The 17,918-nt window shown below is 33.5% G+C and overlaps 1 protein-coding gene across 6 annotated transcripts in view; it reads left to right on the top strand.

Annotated features, from left to right (window-relative positions):
* Positions 1 to 17,918, top strand: part of LRFN5 (leucine rich repeat and fibronectin type III domain containing 5) — a 428,403-nt gene that overhangs the window by 197,127 nt on the left and 213,358 nt on the right. For 5 of the 6 annotated variants that reach the window (XM_066277863.1, XM_066277860.1, XM_066277859.1 and 2 more), the window contains one exon: positions 4,121 to 4,295. The exons of the other annotated variant lie outside the window; for it this stretch is intronic. The gene's annotated coding sequence lies outside the window, so the exon portion shown is untranslated. The remainder of the gene's footprint in view (positions 1 to 4,120; positions 4,296 to 17,918) is intronic. 6 annotated transcript variants of the gene reach the window in all.

Below are 17,918 nucleotides of genomic sequence, written 5' to 3'. Positions count from 1 at the left end.
TACTACCTTAACTTTATAATCTTTAGTTGGGCATTATTTTACATTTATTTTATTTTTTTCTTTGTATTAGAATTTCACAACCACTATTTACTAAAATGGATTTTTTGTGAAGTCAAATTACAATGATGCATTTTGTTTCTTCACTAAATCAATTGCCTACTTAATATAAGTTTTGCTATAATAAAATATCTATTATTTTAAATTATGATTATAAAATTTACTGGATGAGTTTGTTTCTTAAAAACATATCAAACTCAATACAATACCAGCTATATCTATTTTCTGCCCCTCAGAAAAGTCTTTCACCTTGTGTTTTATGTTATTGAAATATACCACTTAAGATTGTTTTATTGAGTTAATAGAAATTTACAAATGCAGTAATAAAAATTTTTTGGTCTCCAAAATTTATGTTTTGTTTAATTGCTGAACTCTTGCTATTAGAGGAAAGGATGATTGGTTGTTCTCACTTAAAAAGTAACACTTGTATTAAGCAATAAATGATCTAGCAGTGCATTAATTTATTTATCCTACGTTCCTGAATGTGTATATTAATTTGTAAACATATTCTTTCAATTGATATAATACTACACTTGTATTCAATGACACATGCATTTCCATATTTAATCATATGAATTCCTCTGAATACTTATGCATTTATAAACTCATTAATGTGAAATGATTTTTAGTTTTTTCCTATATTTCTTGTCAAAAAACTTTGGTTATTCTTAATAAAATAGCATGTTTTATATTATGCCCTCATGTTTGGAATAGACCACTAAAGATCATGCCCAAATATAATATTACTCTATGATTATAAATAACTGAAATAATTGCATTGAAACCAGATGATTCACTTACTAATATATTTCAAAACAGCTGGCTTTTTGCATCATGTAGATCAAACATCTGGATGATTACATGTTTAATTTCTAATTATTTTTTACACAGGGTAAATATAATTAAAGGTAAATGTAGAACACCTCCCTCATGTTATTTATTTTATACCATTAGAAATAAGATAGAGATTGGTAATGATATAATTTGTTGTATTTATAATTATTTAAACTTTATAAATCTTAAATTAAAGGAAATATTTAAGATTCTGTTACTATTATTTTCAGATATTTCAAGGGTCTCCTTAATATTCAATGGGTTAAAACTCAGGGCAAACTTAGGGAAAACTTTCTGAGGAAAACAAAATTATTTCATGCCTACAATGAATGAAGCACCATGACTGGTACTTTCAAGTATTATGTCTTGAAATAATTATAGCTTTTTGTAATCATGTTTATTTTTTAATTTTAATAGAAAAACTGAGAGATATGGTCATTGCTATGATTTATTGAGGTTTACAAGACAGTCCTGCTCTTGGACTTGGCCAGATGACTCAATAAATAAAGAGTTGATCCAGTGTGCCAGAAGTCATGGGTTCCATCCTGGGCCAGGGCACATAGAAGAAACAATCCTATGTATACAACTAAATGAAACAATTAAGTGAAACAGTGACTTGATGCATCCTTCTCTCTCCTTTACCTTTCTCTCTTTCTCTCTCAAATAAATGGAAAAAAAATTTAAATAAAAAATAAAATAAATTTCTGACTTTTTTGATAGTGAAACTGGAATCAAAGTACAGATGGTATCTGACTTCTTATATCCGACTTACAGTTTTTTCACTTTATTATGGTGTAATACCATTCAGTAGAAACTGTACTTCACATTTTGAATTTTGATTTTTTTACTGGGCTGGCAATATGTGATTTGATGCCACTATGATGCTGGGCATTGGCTATGAGCTGCATCTCAACCACCAGGCAGTCAGAAGGGGAAACAACCCACACTGCACAGTGTATTTGTTGTTTATATGATCTTGCCCAATGATAGGTTGATGGAAGTGTTCAGAGCATATTGAATAACTGTTGCCATATTTTCTAAGATTGTAGAAAAAAGCCAACATAGCAACAACTTGGAACTAAGGAACTGATCAGAATTTCTTATGAGATGTTTAATTTTAGCATAATATCAAAATAAAAAAAGAAATTTTTAAAGATTGCACTGGAAAATTGTATTGTTGAATCCTAATCTAAAAATGTTTTTGCCATGGCAATCATCAAAATATGTAGACTAAGAAGAGGACCTTACATAAGTTTCTTTACTATGGAATCTTATAATGGTTGTCTGAAATCTTACAGCATGAAATATAGAAGCATTGCTTTGCAGTGAGATAATCCTAGGTGAAAGTCCCAGCTTTGACAACTGCTAGCTATATTTATAAGGGTTAGTTGAAATATTTCCATCCCTGCCTCTTATACCAGTATATATATTTAAGTGTAATTTATCTCACTTTATTCTTGGGCAAATTGATTAAGATAATATGTTTTTGAAGATGGCATGTAGGAAATGCTTAATAAAAGAATATTATGATGATAAGAAAAATGTTATATCATTAATAAATAGCATTACCATACAAAAAAAAGCACTTTTTCTGGAAATTAGAATTTATATAGGATTATATCAGTTACTATGTTCTTCAAGCTAAAGTGAATATCAGTAAATACTATTGATCATCAATCCTTTTCTTGTGGTTAGAATATTTATAGGAGGCATTTATGTAGTGCAATAATATAAAACAATCGTAAATACAAGTTTACTCTTGCTTTGTGCTACCTCTTTACTACAGAAAAAGGAATACACAGAGTTTCAAAATCAATGAGGCTTCTTGTTCTAAACATTTTATTTCTAGGAATTTATTATATATGTATTCATTCATGTGTTCATAGATACATGTATATTGACATTGCCTATATCATTTTATAAAAACAAAAGTCTAGAGACTTTTTATTTTTCATTTGGAACATGAGCAGATTATATTGTATCCATATGAGAGATATTTCTTGACAGAATGGATGGGGTTGTTGATAGAAGACAGAAAAGGAATGATCTCCATGATTTGTTCTCAAGTGTGAAATTTGTTCTTTCTGAGAGGAATTTGTGTTGCTTTGAAGAGAGATTTACATTCAGAATTCTTGTATTTTTATCATGCATATAAAGAGAAAAAAATATATTTAAAAGATTCATGGAAAGAAATAAATGAAAAGGCAAACAATAACTATCTCAGGGTGGTTAGTGTTTGATTGATTTATATTTGTGTGTATGTTATATGAATTATTCTATAATTTTATAATAAACATCTTTTATATTATATATTTTAAAGAAATTATTTGTTGATACATTTTAAAGATAATTTGAAATAAACTATAACTTACTTTTATTTAACTGTAATATTAATCTATATATTGATATTTAGCAGGTCTGAGTAATTTTAGCATAAATTAGGCAATGGCTTAAACCATAGCCTATGAAAAATTACAATGTTTTTACTCATTTCAAGAACATTACTATAAATTCAACCTGTATCTGCATTAGGAATAATGGTTGAATATTAATTACTACAATTATAAAGATCTTAGAAGAAAAAGTTAAATACTCTGTTTCAAAGAGCTAGGTCTATCATTATTTAGATTGACATGGAACTCTCAGAAACAGGTAAAAATCAACAATCTTCTACATAAAGTTAAAATGAAAATGGCATGCTCATGTATTTCCTTCATAGTCCTAGGTGTTCAAATAAATACATTTTCTCTACTGAAAAAAATAGAGACTACCCGACATAAGACTGTTAGCTCCATGAAGCAGGATTTATGAGTTTAGTATCACTGCTAGATCCCCAGTGTCATGTGCCTGGTACATAGTAGGTGATGAGTAAACATTTTTTTTTAACAAACAATTTTTTTAACAGTATTTGCAAGTTGAATTAATGGAAATACCATAAAGAAAATTGAACTGCCTATCCTTTGATTGTTAAAACTATCTTCAATAATAAGATAAGAAGACTCTTTCCCCAAAATAAAAAACACAGTGCTAACACATCTATTGGAATCAGAGCATATTGCACATTCCACTGGAAAGCCTTATTATATGAGTTTATTTAAATTTTATTTAGAGATATTTCTGGTATAGTGTGAAGTCAATCACACATTTAACAGCAACTATATTTATCAAAAGTAGTCTACAAGCATATATTGATACGTGTTTTGTGTGTGTGTACTTGTCTCCTTTGAAGAGTCCCCGTAACCTTCAGCCAGGTGTTGGGAAGACATGTTGTAGCGGAACATCCTTGCTTCTGACACCATCCTCAGATTCAGTTTTGGAGATGCTTTCACCCTTTTCATCTTCTGCAGCAGCTGCACAGAGTGCTGACTACTTCGCAGCAGTGAGGAACTCTTCAGGCTCCAGAAGTAAGTGATTGCCTTCAGCTTGGTAATTGCCAATGAGTTTACAAACACTTGGGTTAGGTTTACTAAAAACCTTGAAAATTAATATACAAATTAAAACCAGTACTATTCATCATGAATTATTTTGTTTCTGTTTTGACTTGTATCTTTCTGGAGAGACAAAATCTACAACTTTTTATGTTGATAATCTATATATTTATGGAATTTTATGATTTTTTAAGGATAGTTTTAAAATGAAATGACCTAATTTATAATAGCAGCTTTGAAGAGTAGATGAGAAAGATTAAAATAATAATGTATGCACATGAGTAAACAGATGCAGAATAACCAAGTATGTTTATCAAAGTAGCTTAATGATTTGTGAATCTGCAATAACATCCCTGGCCTTTTGATTCTTAAAAATTAAGCATTCAGGCCCTGGCCGGTTGGCTAAGTGGTAGAGCATCGGACTGGTGTGCAGAAGTCCCGGGTTCGATTCCCGGCCAGGGCACACGGGAGAAGCGCCCATCTGCTTCTCCACCCTCCCCCTCTCCTTCCTCCCCCTCTCCTTCCTCTCTGTCTCTCTCTTCCCCTCCCACAGCCTAGGCTCCACTGGAGCAAAGATGGCCCGGGCGCTGGGGATGGCTCCTCGGCCTCTGCCCCAGGCGCTAGAGTGGCTCTGGTCGCAACAGAGCGACACCCCGGAGGGGCAGAGCATTGCCCCCTGGTGGGCAGAGCGGAGCCCCCTGGTGGGCGTGCCGGGTGGATCCCGGTCCGGCGCATGCAGGGAGTCTGTCAGACTGTCTCTCCCCATTTCCAGCTTCAGAAAAATACAGGGAAAAAAAATTAGGCATTCATTCTATAACTTTTATCTCTAATGCTATAAGAGATAGAATTAGAGGGTAGAATTAGAAATAGCACTTTTCCTGATTCATTGGGTTATTGAATGGCATGTTCTTTTTGTGTCATTGAAGGAAAATACATGGCTGCCTATAAATATGAATACCAAGAACACTGAATAAACAGAAAAATCACACATAGAAAAAGAAATTGAAATCAGGAGACAAATTCCCAGCTACATACTTATTTTTTGTGTTTTCTAGTTAGTAGATAAGTCAGTAAATGCATCAATTACATGAATATTTATTTTCATAAGATTTGAAAAGTCAAGAGAATTTCTCAGGAAAAATTCTTACTTCCCTGGTCCACATATATGATTCTATTGTTTTGTTATTTTCCTAGTTTACTTAGTTTAAATTTGACATGCTTTTTTTTTTATCCCTTCTTCCAAATATTTGATATAGGCATCTCTTGTTGCTCTGAGGGTTGCATTTGTATCAGAATGTTACTATACAGAAAATTATTTTGGGTGCTTTTTATAGAGAGCAACATTTGTTACAGCTAAGATTGTCTTTTGGTAATTAGTAACTTAGCAATTAAAATTTCCTTGAAGACAAAGGGAAGAAGATACTTAATAAGCTTAGTTTATTTTGCAACACATTACAGCTTCAGTATGCCAGCAACAGAAATGTCTTTGTCCTTCAGAGAACATAGAGACTGTTAAGAATTTTTTCTGAATCATGGTGCCACGGATTACATAAGATTACATAAAATAGGCAACCAGTATTCTGTTGCTAGTGTGCTTAAAATAACGTAGGACTACTTTTTTGAGGTTAATTTATTATAACAATAACTGTAAATGATGACTCTAATGGTGCAGAAAACCAATTAGAAGTCACTGCTTCAGTGGAGGCTTCTTCTATGATTTTACTACATTGTACTTCTTTGGTATATGATTTGTTAATTTACTTTAAGAATTGCTTTTGTTGCTTAGATCCATGAGCATTTTATTAAGTAAGCTTCAGGAAAATATTTTAGATTTTCCATCTTTTACTTTTCTTGAAGAAATGGAGGACCCTGTCTAAAGCCTGGGGTAATTTCACATATTTTGGAGAAATGAAAATGTATTGGGTTTGTTTCTTTTCTTTTATTTTCATCATTTTTTTTTATTTTACAATTTCTTTTATTTTTGATTCATTGTGTTTATATGGTTTTAAGTGTCCCACTCAATATAACACCCTCTACACACACAGCATTGTGCCCCCCATGCCCCATGAAATGTCTCTTTCACCCCCCCACCCCCGCTTCTCCTCCTTTGTTGCCCCTCCCCCTATCTTTACCCCCCTTCCCTCTGGCTAGTGCTCCCCTGCTGTTTGTGTCTATGTGTTGTGTATATATGCTTTTTGCTGATCCCTCCGTCTTCTCTGACCTCCTCCGCATTCTCCCTCCTCTCTGGCAGGGTTTGTTTCTTAAGGACAACTACCCAGGAACTCCAGAGCTTTTATCTGCCCCAGCAATTAGATAATTAATCCATTCTTGTTTTCATAAATAAGACTGATTTTAAAAAAATTCTGATTTTATGAAAGCTGTTAGCAAAGGAAACATATTTACTGATATAGATTCCCTGGTGTAAATCACAAGACTTAGTGAATTCAAATACATTTTCATTTCCTAATGGCAATAAGGCCAAAGGATTTACTTAATTAACCTGGCAATAGAAGGCTAAACAGAAATAATTTATGTATTGAAAATGTCTCTTCTGAGTTAATGCTTACTCCCATTTTTTTACTTACCAGTCCATTAAGCCGTAGAAGTAGAACCTCTTTTTCCCTTTCTACTTTTTCTTTGGAGTAACATTAGGCTAAAAAACTTGCATGGAATTAATCACCTTGAAAAAAGAAAAAGTAAATACATTCTTAATTAGGTTTTCCAAATTTCAAACAGCCCATTGAAAATTCATCGCACATCCATTAACTCTCTTTAAAAAATAAGTGGAATACTGGGAACTTTCTTAGAGGAAATAATGAATGGAGAAGCAGTACAATAATGAGGCAATGGAATATCCATCAGTTACTAATGCAGGATAGTTGAGGAGGTGGTTGTTAGATGGTTATTTTTCTCACTGTGACATTTTCAATTAGTCTTGGCCAGTAAAACAGTACTTTGTCTGTATGTGCTGTTGTTTCTTGTTTAACTAAAGCACTGATGAATTTAAACAATAAACAGTGATGTCTGAACAGGAGATGTGCATGCCTGTGTAAATAGAATGTATGAATCTAAAGTTAATTTACTATATTCTTAACAGCAATGATAATTGCTCTACAAAACTAATATGCCTTCTATATATTAAGGTATGCTTAATGACAGTGAATATATAATTTTTAAAATACTTTTCTAATTCTGAAACAAATTGCCTGATGTTTAAGACTTGTAAATTATCAACTCTGATAATATCTGACAGTGGCTTAATCACTTACAAAAATGACAAACAGATGATTTGACAATTTCTAGAACTTTTTAATAATCATTAATTCTTTTTATTCTTACACTATTTCAATCAGATAGATTTTTTTTATGCTCAATATCTATTTTGGTATATATGTATGTACCAGACATTTAAGCCACAGAACCAGCTAGAAAATCACCATTATCATAAAATGCCTACCATGAATACTAAGTGGTTACATAAACTAGGTTTCATAATCCCAATTTCAAAAAGTAGAACAAAGAGAAAACATGTTATACTATGCAGTGTTCATTAAAAAATAAGCAAGTAGCCTGACCAGGCGGTGGTGCAGTGGATAGAGCATCGAACTGGGATGCAGAGGACCCAGGTTCGAGACCCTGAGGTTGCCAGCTTGAGCTCAGGGTCATCTGGTTTGGGCAAAAGCTCACCAGCTTGGACCCAAGGTCGCTGGCTCGAGCAAGGGGTTACTCAGTCTGCTGAAAGCCCATGGTCAAGGCACATATGAGAAAGCAATCAATGAACAACTACAGTGCCACAACAAAGAATTGATGCTTCTCATCTCTCTCCTTTACTGTCTGTCTGTCCCTATTTGTTCCTCTCTCTGTCTCTCTTTGTCTCTGTCACAAAAAAAGAGGAAAGAAAGAAAAAAAAACAATTCTCAAGGAAAGCAAACTTTATGACATTGAATATATATGTTCATTGTTAGTTGTGTCCAATTTTATACATCTAATTAACTAAGTGCCTGAATTTGACACGTAGCAAGCTATACACTTGGTTATCTCTCCAAGTATACTATTTTGGTATTTTTTTTACCTCAGAATATAACTTCACAATGTATCAGAAAACAAGAATCACCTTGTCACCTATCTCCTTCATTTCATAAATTCTGTCTTTCACCCAATCTGGTTATATTTTCCTACAAAATATGTTTTGGAATTCATTCATCTTTGTCCTTTTTGGACAATGTGTACCTTGGTCCCAAATAATATATTCTCTCCCCTGGTCTCTTCCAGAGGCCTCCTAAATTATTACATCCACAGAGGTACCTATTCTGTTTATTCTCCATAGGTAGACAGAAAGGGCTTTATAAAACACAAAATTTGATGTATCATGACCATGCTCTGCATGGTTTAACACTTTTCTGAATATCTTCAACTCATCCTAGGCACACAAAGACCCTTAGGTTTTTCTTTTTCATGTGACTTCCCACCTAAATTTTTGCACCTGGTTATTGCTCCTTGAGGGGTTTACCACTCCAAACATTGTTTTTTCCTAGTGTTTCAAAGGGATGGTCTCCTCCTGAGGGAAGCCTTTCCTACCATGCCTGACCAAATTATCTTCTTTTACATGTCTCATAGCATCCAGTAACTGCAACTCATTACAATTTTATGGTTTCTTGTGCAGTTATCTGATAATGTTGACATTCCCTTCATATTGTAAGCCCTATAATGCCACAATCCATGATCATTTTGTTCATCATTAAAACTCCTCTTTATCGTGTCAGTTTATACTGAATACAGGCATATAGTCTCTTAGTCTTTATCTCTCTCTCCTTATCTCTGTGTGTGTGTGTGTGTTTTAAAAGACAAAAAATATCTGAGATCTGAGAAATAATCATAGAAGTATCAAGAAGAGAACATTATAACAGAAAATGGTAGCACTGGAAACTTGAAAATTACTGCTTATATTTTGCCTTTCTTCCAATCCTTTTTTTCTTTATTAAGTGATTTACTGGGATAATTTTCCTTACAACTATCAAGGCTTTTGTTATACATTTCCTGAAACTATGATGTTAACTAAAAACAACTTAGACCTCTATATTTCTAGAACTGATAGCAAATAGTGGCATGAAATTCTTGTATTTTTATATTGATAATAATAAATGTTAAATAAGAATGTTCAGATATTTAAATGTGAATGTCTGCTCTGGTAAGTGGCTCAGTGAATAGAATGTCGGCCTGATGTATGGACGTCCTAGATTCAATTCTCACTCAGAGTACACATGAGAAATGACCATATGCTGCTCTTTTCTACCCCTCTTCTCTCCTTTCCCTCCCAAAGCCAGTGGCTTGATAGGTTCAAGTGTGACTCCAATGCTGAGGATAGCTTGGTTGGTCCCAGAGGCATCCACCTCAGGCATTAAAAATAGCTCAGTACTGAACCATCAGCCTCACACAGGGTTGCCTGGTGGATCCTCATCAGAGCACATGTGGGACTCTATCTCATTATCTCCCCTCTTCTCACTTAAAATAAATAGCTAAATGAATGAATGAATAAATAAATAAATAAATATGAATGTCAAAACCAAGACACTGGTTATTAAAATAGAGGAATCTGAACTCTCATGTAAAACATGAGCATACTTTTGATTTTACCTTAAAGAAAGATTCCAAGGATATCAACTGGAAGAAAAATTTTAGGTATCAAATATTACATTTTTCCTTCCTTCCTTCCTTCCTTCCTTCCTTCCTTCCTTCCTTCCTTCCTTTCTTCCTTTCTTCCTTTCTTTCTTTTTTCTCTTTAATTTTCCTGTTGCAAGGTTGAATCCTATGACTGCAGGCTTATCCTTCTCAGTGGTGTGTCTTTCCCCAGTGCCCTGTACTGCTGCCCTTTCCTCTTTTAGTCTCAGCACCATTTTCCAGGGACTTCTTTAAGATAGGTGACAGATCAAGGCTCTCTCCTTGCTGTTATAAAACAAATGTATCCAACCAGAATTTTTGTTCAAAAATGTTATATATCAGTAGGACAGGTAAGAGAAAAACTACTGTAAGATAAATAATGGTACAAAGCTGCAAAAAGTCATGGGAGTTCAGTAGAAAAAGAGGTTACTTCCATCTGTGATTATGCAAATATACTTCTTATTAGAAGTAGAACTGTCTGGACCTCAGAGATAGGTTTCAGCATCAAGCTGTTGTTGTTAATGTGCTGGTGTGGAATCTCATTTAGGTAAAAATTCCAGAAGGTAGAGAGATAATGCACAGTTCTCCCAAAAGCCCTTAAGTACTGACACCAAAACTAAAAATGTCTTAGCTGGCAAGTACTTGAAGTAGAAAGGCTTCTGCTCTCTGGGCCTACTGTTAGTATTGGCCCTGAGGGTTGCTAATACTGCAGTTCTTTCTGTGAAGTGCCCTGGAAGAGGTCTGAATAAATGCTTTTCCATAGGAGGTAATGATTACATTTAGGCCTGGGGGAGATTGATGTCATAGGGAGAATAGTCCTGGCAACTAACATGAGATTCATGGCAACAATCTTAATTGCAAACACTGGCTATGAAACCCTCTGGAAAACAACAACAACAACAATTTGTACAGATTCAGCCTCAGTTATTATCCCAGTTATCTTTATGAGCAATCTTTTCCACTGTCCAAGCAGTTAACCCCCTGTATACTACTGTCAGTGTCACTAAGTGGTAATTTTTAGCAAAGTTCGATTTAGTATTCTCTAAGTAAATTGATACATCTCTCATCAATATGAAAGTGAATAGGGGAGATTTTATAGCAAGGAAAACCTTAACAATGTAAAGGCTCCTAAAAGAAAATCCATGATTTACCATGTGAAAGAACTCACAGACTGGAAGTTTCTATGTATATTGATCTGAAATAATAACTTAATATTGCTAATGACATAATTTGAAGGGGAAAAGCCACAATGAAATTCATAGTTATCATTGTATGAAAAGATGTGTGAAGTAAAATTAGGAATTTTGTAGCTATATCACTACTAGCTGAGAACTATAAGTAAACTTAGAAATTTGGTTTTGAAAACTGCTAATTTAGATGATACACTTAACTTAGATAATATAGTTTTGTCACAGAAGTATTTAATGGTAAAAAATCTCAGTGTTGTTAAAGGTATTTTATCATTGGGGAGATAAATAAAACACATCATTGGGAATAATGACATGCAGGAGTAGAATTATGAATCTCAAATAATGACTACTTCTTCTGCTTGATTGTGTATGTAAAACTAGGTAATGACTGTCACCTGAAAGGCTGTAGCTTGCTTGATCTCACTTGTCTAATTACCCTTACCCTTGGTTTTAAGAATATTTCATGTGTAACCAACTTGACATAAAAACACATTTTTCCTGTATTTATACCATTTAAACCATCAAGCAGATAAGATTTGCCAACTGAGGGCAAAGCTTTGTTTGTGAAAGCAACTATTTTGTTTTTTAAATGGCTGTTTTTGGTGTCAAGTAAATGCTAAATCCATAATTAGACCTTGACTTTTTATTGTTTATTATTTATTTGCATGCAAATATGGATTACTATTCTAAATCCTAAAGCCATAACATATTGTTTAATATCTGGAAAATGGATAACCTTTTAAAACCTACTTATTTATTTATGTCTTAATGATAGCATTCCATTACACGCAATCAGTACCTACCACAATAATGATCTCAACACAAATAATCCACAATTGAAAGTGTGCATTTATTATTTATAAAGAAACAGAAAGAGTAAACATTTTTTTATAACAAGGCTTCTCTAGTTAAAATGGAGAACTGAAAAGGAAACACTGACAAATATAATTAAATGTATTTTCAATGTAATATTTTTATTTTTAAAGGTTATTTTATGAAAGATTTTTCAATATTTCTTACATGCATCTTGAAATAAACTGTAGAATCTCAGAATTTTAGGTTGGTATAATTAAAGAATGACTCAATATGTAATAGTTATAAAAATAACAAGAGTATACTCCTGGCATTCATGAATTTTATTTATGCAGTTATACATGAACACTCCAGCTTACAAAATGGTATAAAAAAATGAGTCACATAACAGAAGACATTCAATATCTGAATTACTTTTTCTGTTTTATTCTCTATTAATTATGACATACCAGTAACACGTATTAAAGGTATAGAGAGCTTCTTAAAAACTTTTCAGCGATTCTTTAATATATTTAAAGTGCAGTATTACATAAATCAGTAGCATAGATTTCTAAATATTTTGAGACAAAATTCAAATATATGACTCTGTGTGGATTTATACCAGGATATTCATGTAAAAGAGTCTATAATGCTACATTATGAAAAGTAATGGTGAATAAAGTAAATACCAAAAAAAAATTTCAAATAAGAATGTGGCAGCCATCAAGTCTATGCAGAACTCATCCTATCCAGTCTTGGTAATATCCTTATAATTTATTTTTGTCACATGATACCCATGAGAACAATATTTTGTTCTCATATATTTAATATTTTTAAATTTTATTTATTATTTTAAAAGTAGAGTAAGGGAGAGAGGGAGAGAGACAGATTGATTTTTTTTTTCTTATTTATGCATTCACTGGTGGATTCTTGTATGTGCCCTGACTGAGAATCAAATCTGAACCTTGTCTTATTAGGAAAATTCTCTTACCAACTGAACTACATAGACAATGTTTATTCTCATATATTTTAGACCTAAGAAATGATCACAGCTGTGTCCTGGCTGGAGAACTTGGTTGGTACCGTTAGAGCATCATCCCAAAGTGCAGAGGCTGTCGGTTTGACTTCCAGTCACGGCACATACAGGAACAGTTTGATGTTCCTGTCTCTCTCTCCTTCTCTTGCTGAAATAATTAAAACATAAGAAAAAATATTTTTAAAAAAATAAACGATCACATCTGTCCTGGATCTAGACAAGTACACTGCTCACAAAAATTAGGGGATATTTCAAAATGAAAATGAAGCAATAAAATATCCCCTAATATTTGTGTGCTCACAAATATTTTACTCAAATAGTATTTCTTATGCTTTTGTTTCTCAGAATAAATGAGTCACTTTTGGAATAAGTCTAGGCATTAATATAATAGGAAGTTGTTATAAAATAGACTACTGTATGAGAAACTCTAATTTAGTCTACTCCAAATAACCAAAAAAATATATATACTTACAAATTTGCAATGTACTTTTATAAAAAATAGTCCTTTGAAAAGCAACAAATAAATATCATGGATTTACATTAAAAATGTATACATAAAGCCCTGGCCGGTTGGCTCAGCGGTAGAGCGTCGGCCTAGCGTGCGGAGGACCCGGGTTCGATTCCCGGCCAGGGCACATAGGAGAAGCGCCCATTTGCTTCTCCACCCCTCCGCCACACTTTCCTCTTTGTCTCTCTCTTCCCCTCCCGCAGCCAAGGCTCCATTGGAGCAAAGATGGCCCAGGCGCTGGGCATGGCTCTGTGGCCTCTGCCTCAGGTGCTAGAGTGGCTCTGGTCGCAATATGGCGACGCCCAGGATGGGCAGAGCATCGCCCCCTGGGGGGCAGAGCACCGCCCCTGGTGGGCGTGCCAGGTGGATCCCGGTCGGGCGCATGCGGGAGTCTGTCTGACTGTCTCTCCCTGTTTCCAGCTTCAGAAAAATGAAAAAAAAAAAATGTATACATAAAAAAAAAAATAGATAGAGGGTGATGGAGAACAATCTGACTTTGGGGGATGGGTATGCAACATAATTGAATGACAAGATAACCTGGACATGTTTTCTTTGAATATATGTACCCTGATTTATTGATGTCACCCCATTAAAACTAATAAAAATTTATGTATAAAAAAGTATACATCATATATGTTAAAAATAACAAGAATGGTAACTCCAAGGCCATAGAAGTCCTTATGAGAAATGGTTAGCTATAGAGATTTATCTCTTGCATCATTTTTCATAAGTAGGTGCATTTTGACATGCTTTAATTATTACAAATTAGTCATCTTTATTTAGGACATATAGGTATTTTCACTTCACTTGAATGCAAATTAACCAGCATTCTATAGTTACTCTAAATAAGTAGGAGTTTAATACAAATTGAAAGCAAAAATAAATATCAAAATATTTGATTAAAATTATACAAACTTATTATCTTGTATTATAAACTAAAATATCTTTATTTATATGATTGAAAAAAGGCAAGGGAACTAAAAGCAAAAATAAATGAATTAGACTATATTCAAATAAAAAGCTTCTGCACAGCAAAAAGAAACTGACAACAAAACAAATAGGCAGCCAACTAAATGGGAGATGATATCTGCAAACAAAAGCTCTGATAAGGTGTTAATATCCATAATGCACAAAGAATTCACAAAGCTCAGCAACAAACAAGCAAACAATTCAATTAAGAAATGGGGAGAGGATCTGAACAGGCACTTCTCCCAAGAGGACATACAAATGGCCAACAGGTACATAAAAAGATGCACATCTTCACTAGTTATTAAAGAAATGCAAATCAAAACTGTAATGAGATACCACTTCACACCAGTTAGATTGGCTATTATTAACAAAACAGATAATAACACGTGTTAGAGAGGCTGTGGAGAAAAAGGAACCCTCATTCACTGCTGATAGGAATGCAAATTAGTAAAACCACTATAGAAGAAAAGTGTGATGGTTCCTCAAAAAACTAAGAATAAAAGTATCATATGACCCAGAAATCCCTTTACTGGGTATTGACCCACCAAACTCAAAAACACTGGTATGTAAAGACACATGCAGCCCCATGTTCATTGCAGTATTATCCACAGTGTCCAAGACATAGAAACAACTAAAGTATCCCTTGATAGAAGATTGTATAAAGAAGATGTGGTACATATGGAATACTATTCAGCCATAAGAAATGATGACACAGTTACATTTACAACAACATGGATGGACCTTGATAATGTTATACTGAGAGAAATAAGTAAATCAGAAAAAAACTAAGAACTGTATGATTCCATACATAAGTGGGACACAAAATTGAGACTTATGGATATGGGCAAGAGTGTGGTGACTACCAGGGAGAGGGGAAAGGAGGATAGGAAGGGGGTTGGGGAGGAGAGGGACATAAAGAAAACCAAATAGAAGGTGACAGAGGAAAGTTTGAATTTGGGTGATGGGTATACAACATAATCAACTGTTCAAATGATATAGAAATGTTTACCGAAATCTATGTAGTCTTATTGATCAATGTCACCCTGTTAAATTTAATTCTCTAAATAAAAATTTTCAAAAATCTCGTATAAATAAAACATAAAAATATAAATATAATCTAAATAAATAGATATTCATATTCATGGAGAGGAGAACTCATTGTTTTTAAGATGTCACTTTGCCAGCCCAATGTTTAGATTCAATGCAATTTTAGTCAAATTTACAGCATGTTATATTTTGGAAATGAACAAATTGATTCTGAAGTTTTTGAGGAGAAACAGCAGACACCCAATTAGCCACTATTGGAAAAAATTAAAGTTTGTGGATTGGCACTCCTTGATTTCAAGGTTTATTATAGAGCAACAGTAATTAAAAGAGTGTGGTATTAGGAGAAACTAGACAAACAGATCAGTGAAACAGAACAGAGATCCCAGAAGTAAACTTCTATAAATATAATCCACTAATTTTTGACAAAGGAACAATGACAGTACAGTGGAGAAAAATGTTGTTTATGAAATGGTGTTGGAACAACTCTATACACAAACACACACACAAATCTAGATGCAGATTTTATATCTTTCACAAAAATTAACTGAAAATGAAGTAGAAACCTAAATGTAAAATGCAAAACTATAAAACTCCTAAAAAAGTACATAGCAGAAAACATAGATGATGTTTGATATGATGATGTGATGCCTTTTTACATATAACACCTAAGGCATGATCCTTCATACAAATTATTGGTAAGCTGGATGTTATTACAGTTAAAAAATTGGTTTTGTAAAAAAAAGAGAAAATATGTAAAGAGAATGAGAAGACAAGCCATATACCGTAAGTAAATACTTTATTTGAAAAGACATACGAGTAGTACCCAAAATATACAAAGAAAAAAAACTCAACAATACAAACCAAACAATATGTTAAAACAATGGGTCAAAAACCTTAAGACACCTCACCAAAGGAGAAACACAGCTGGAAAAGAAATGAATAAACAAATACTGCACTTCATATAATACACTGGGGAAAAATAATTTTTGTTGCATCCACAAAAACACTTGTTCTTAGCTAAGTTGAGTGTGCTGATCTCAAATCTGACATTAGTTTTTCTCTGTAAACTACAGTTTTTTTGCAATTCAAGATTTTAGGTTTTTATCTTATTGTAAAATTTTCAACATTTAGTTTAACATAATGAAGTAGAATGTCTTCTTGGGCATCATCTTTGTGAAAATATAATAATTTATATAATGCTATAAATATACTAATATACTAAAAGATATGATTGCATCAGAATTTGTCTAAAATTTCAAAATAGAACATATTAAAACACTTATTTTAATCATAAAATTTGTGCAAAACTTACTTAAATTCTATTTAGAAAAAAATTGCGTTTGTAGATCTTGTGTTTGTGTACTTGTTAAGGACAATCTCATTTGATGCTCCAGCAGTAGTCTGCTCATCACTAACAGGTCCAAGTTTTTTGGGAAACTTATCAAGGTGACTGTTCAGGAAGTGAATCTTAATGCTCATGTTATATCCACTGTCACGGAAAGCCAACAGCATCCTGTGAACCACAAGTTCATAGTTTTCTGCTTTTTTGTTGCCAAGGAAGTTCTTTGTAACGTCCACAAAAGACTGCCATGCTGCTTTCTCCTCCTTATTCATCTTCGACAAATTCTTCGTCACGTATGAGGGTTTGAATTTGAGGTCCATGGAATACACCTGCTTTTATCTTCTCGAAAAACACGCCAAGAAAAGCAGAAATAATATGTTGAAAGCATTCACTTTCTCTATTCAAAGCCTAAACAAACTGCCAAGTTTGATGTGTAGTGGGGGAAAAATGATCCTGTCTCAATTTACTACAGGTTCATTCACAATATTTTGCATTCCTAACTCTAGAGCTTCACGTTTCAGCCACTCCTTCTGTGTCCAGTGTTTCTCCCAAGCTCGGCTGTCCCACAAACACAGAAAGCAAGGATACTTTATGAAACCTCTCTGTTGTCCTAGCAGGAAATTTATCATTTTAAGATCCGCACAAATGATCCAGTTATGCTCCTCATACTTCAGAAGGTCGAGGACAATTTTTATATCAGTATAATCTTCTCACAGATGAGTCAAATAGCCAATTGGAACCACTGCATAATCATTACCGTTATGTAGGAGAACACATTTCATACTCCATTTAGAGCTGTCAAGAAATAGCCACCATTCTGTTGGACTGTAAGTGGTAACACCTAGCTGGCTGAGAAGACTACTGATATCATGACAGTAAATAAAATGTTTGTCTTCGGAGAGAAAGTCCACAAAAATTTGTTCACCCTTCCTGAAATGGGATACTTTAGCTGACTGGTGAAGTACATTCTTTTCTTGAAGCCTGGAGGCTAATAATTCAGTTTCTTTCTTTGATAGGCCCAAATCTCTTACTAAGTCATTCAATTCGAGTTGGCTAA

The sequence above is a fragment of the Saccopteryx bilineata genome, chromosome 4, assembly GCF_036850765.1.
Source record: "Saccopteryx bilineata isolate mSacBil1 chromosome 4, mSacBil1_pri_phased_curated, whole genome shotgun sequence".
Lineage (NCBI taxonomy): Eukaryota > Metazoa > Chordata > Mammalia > Chiroptera > Emballonuridae > Saccopteryx > Saccopteryx bilineata.
Note: the sequence above shows the minus strand (reverse complement) of the source record. Positions and strands in the feature narration are given on the sequence as shown.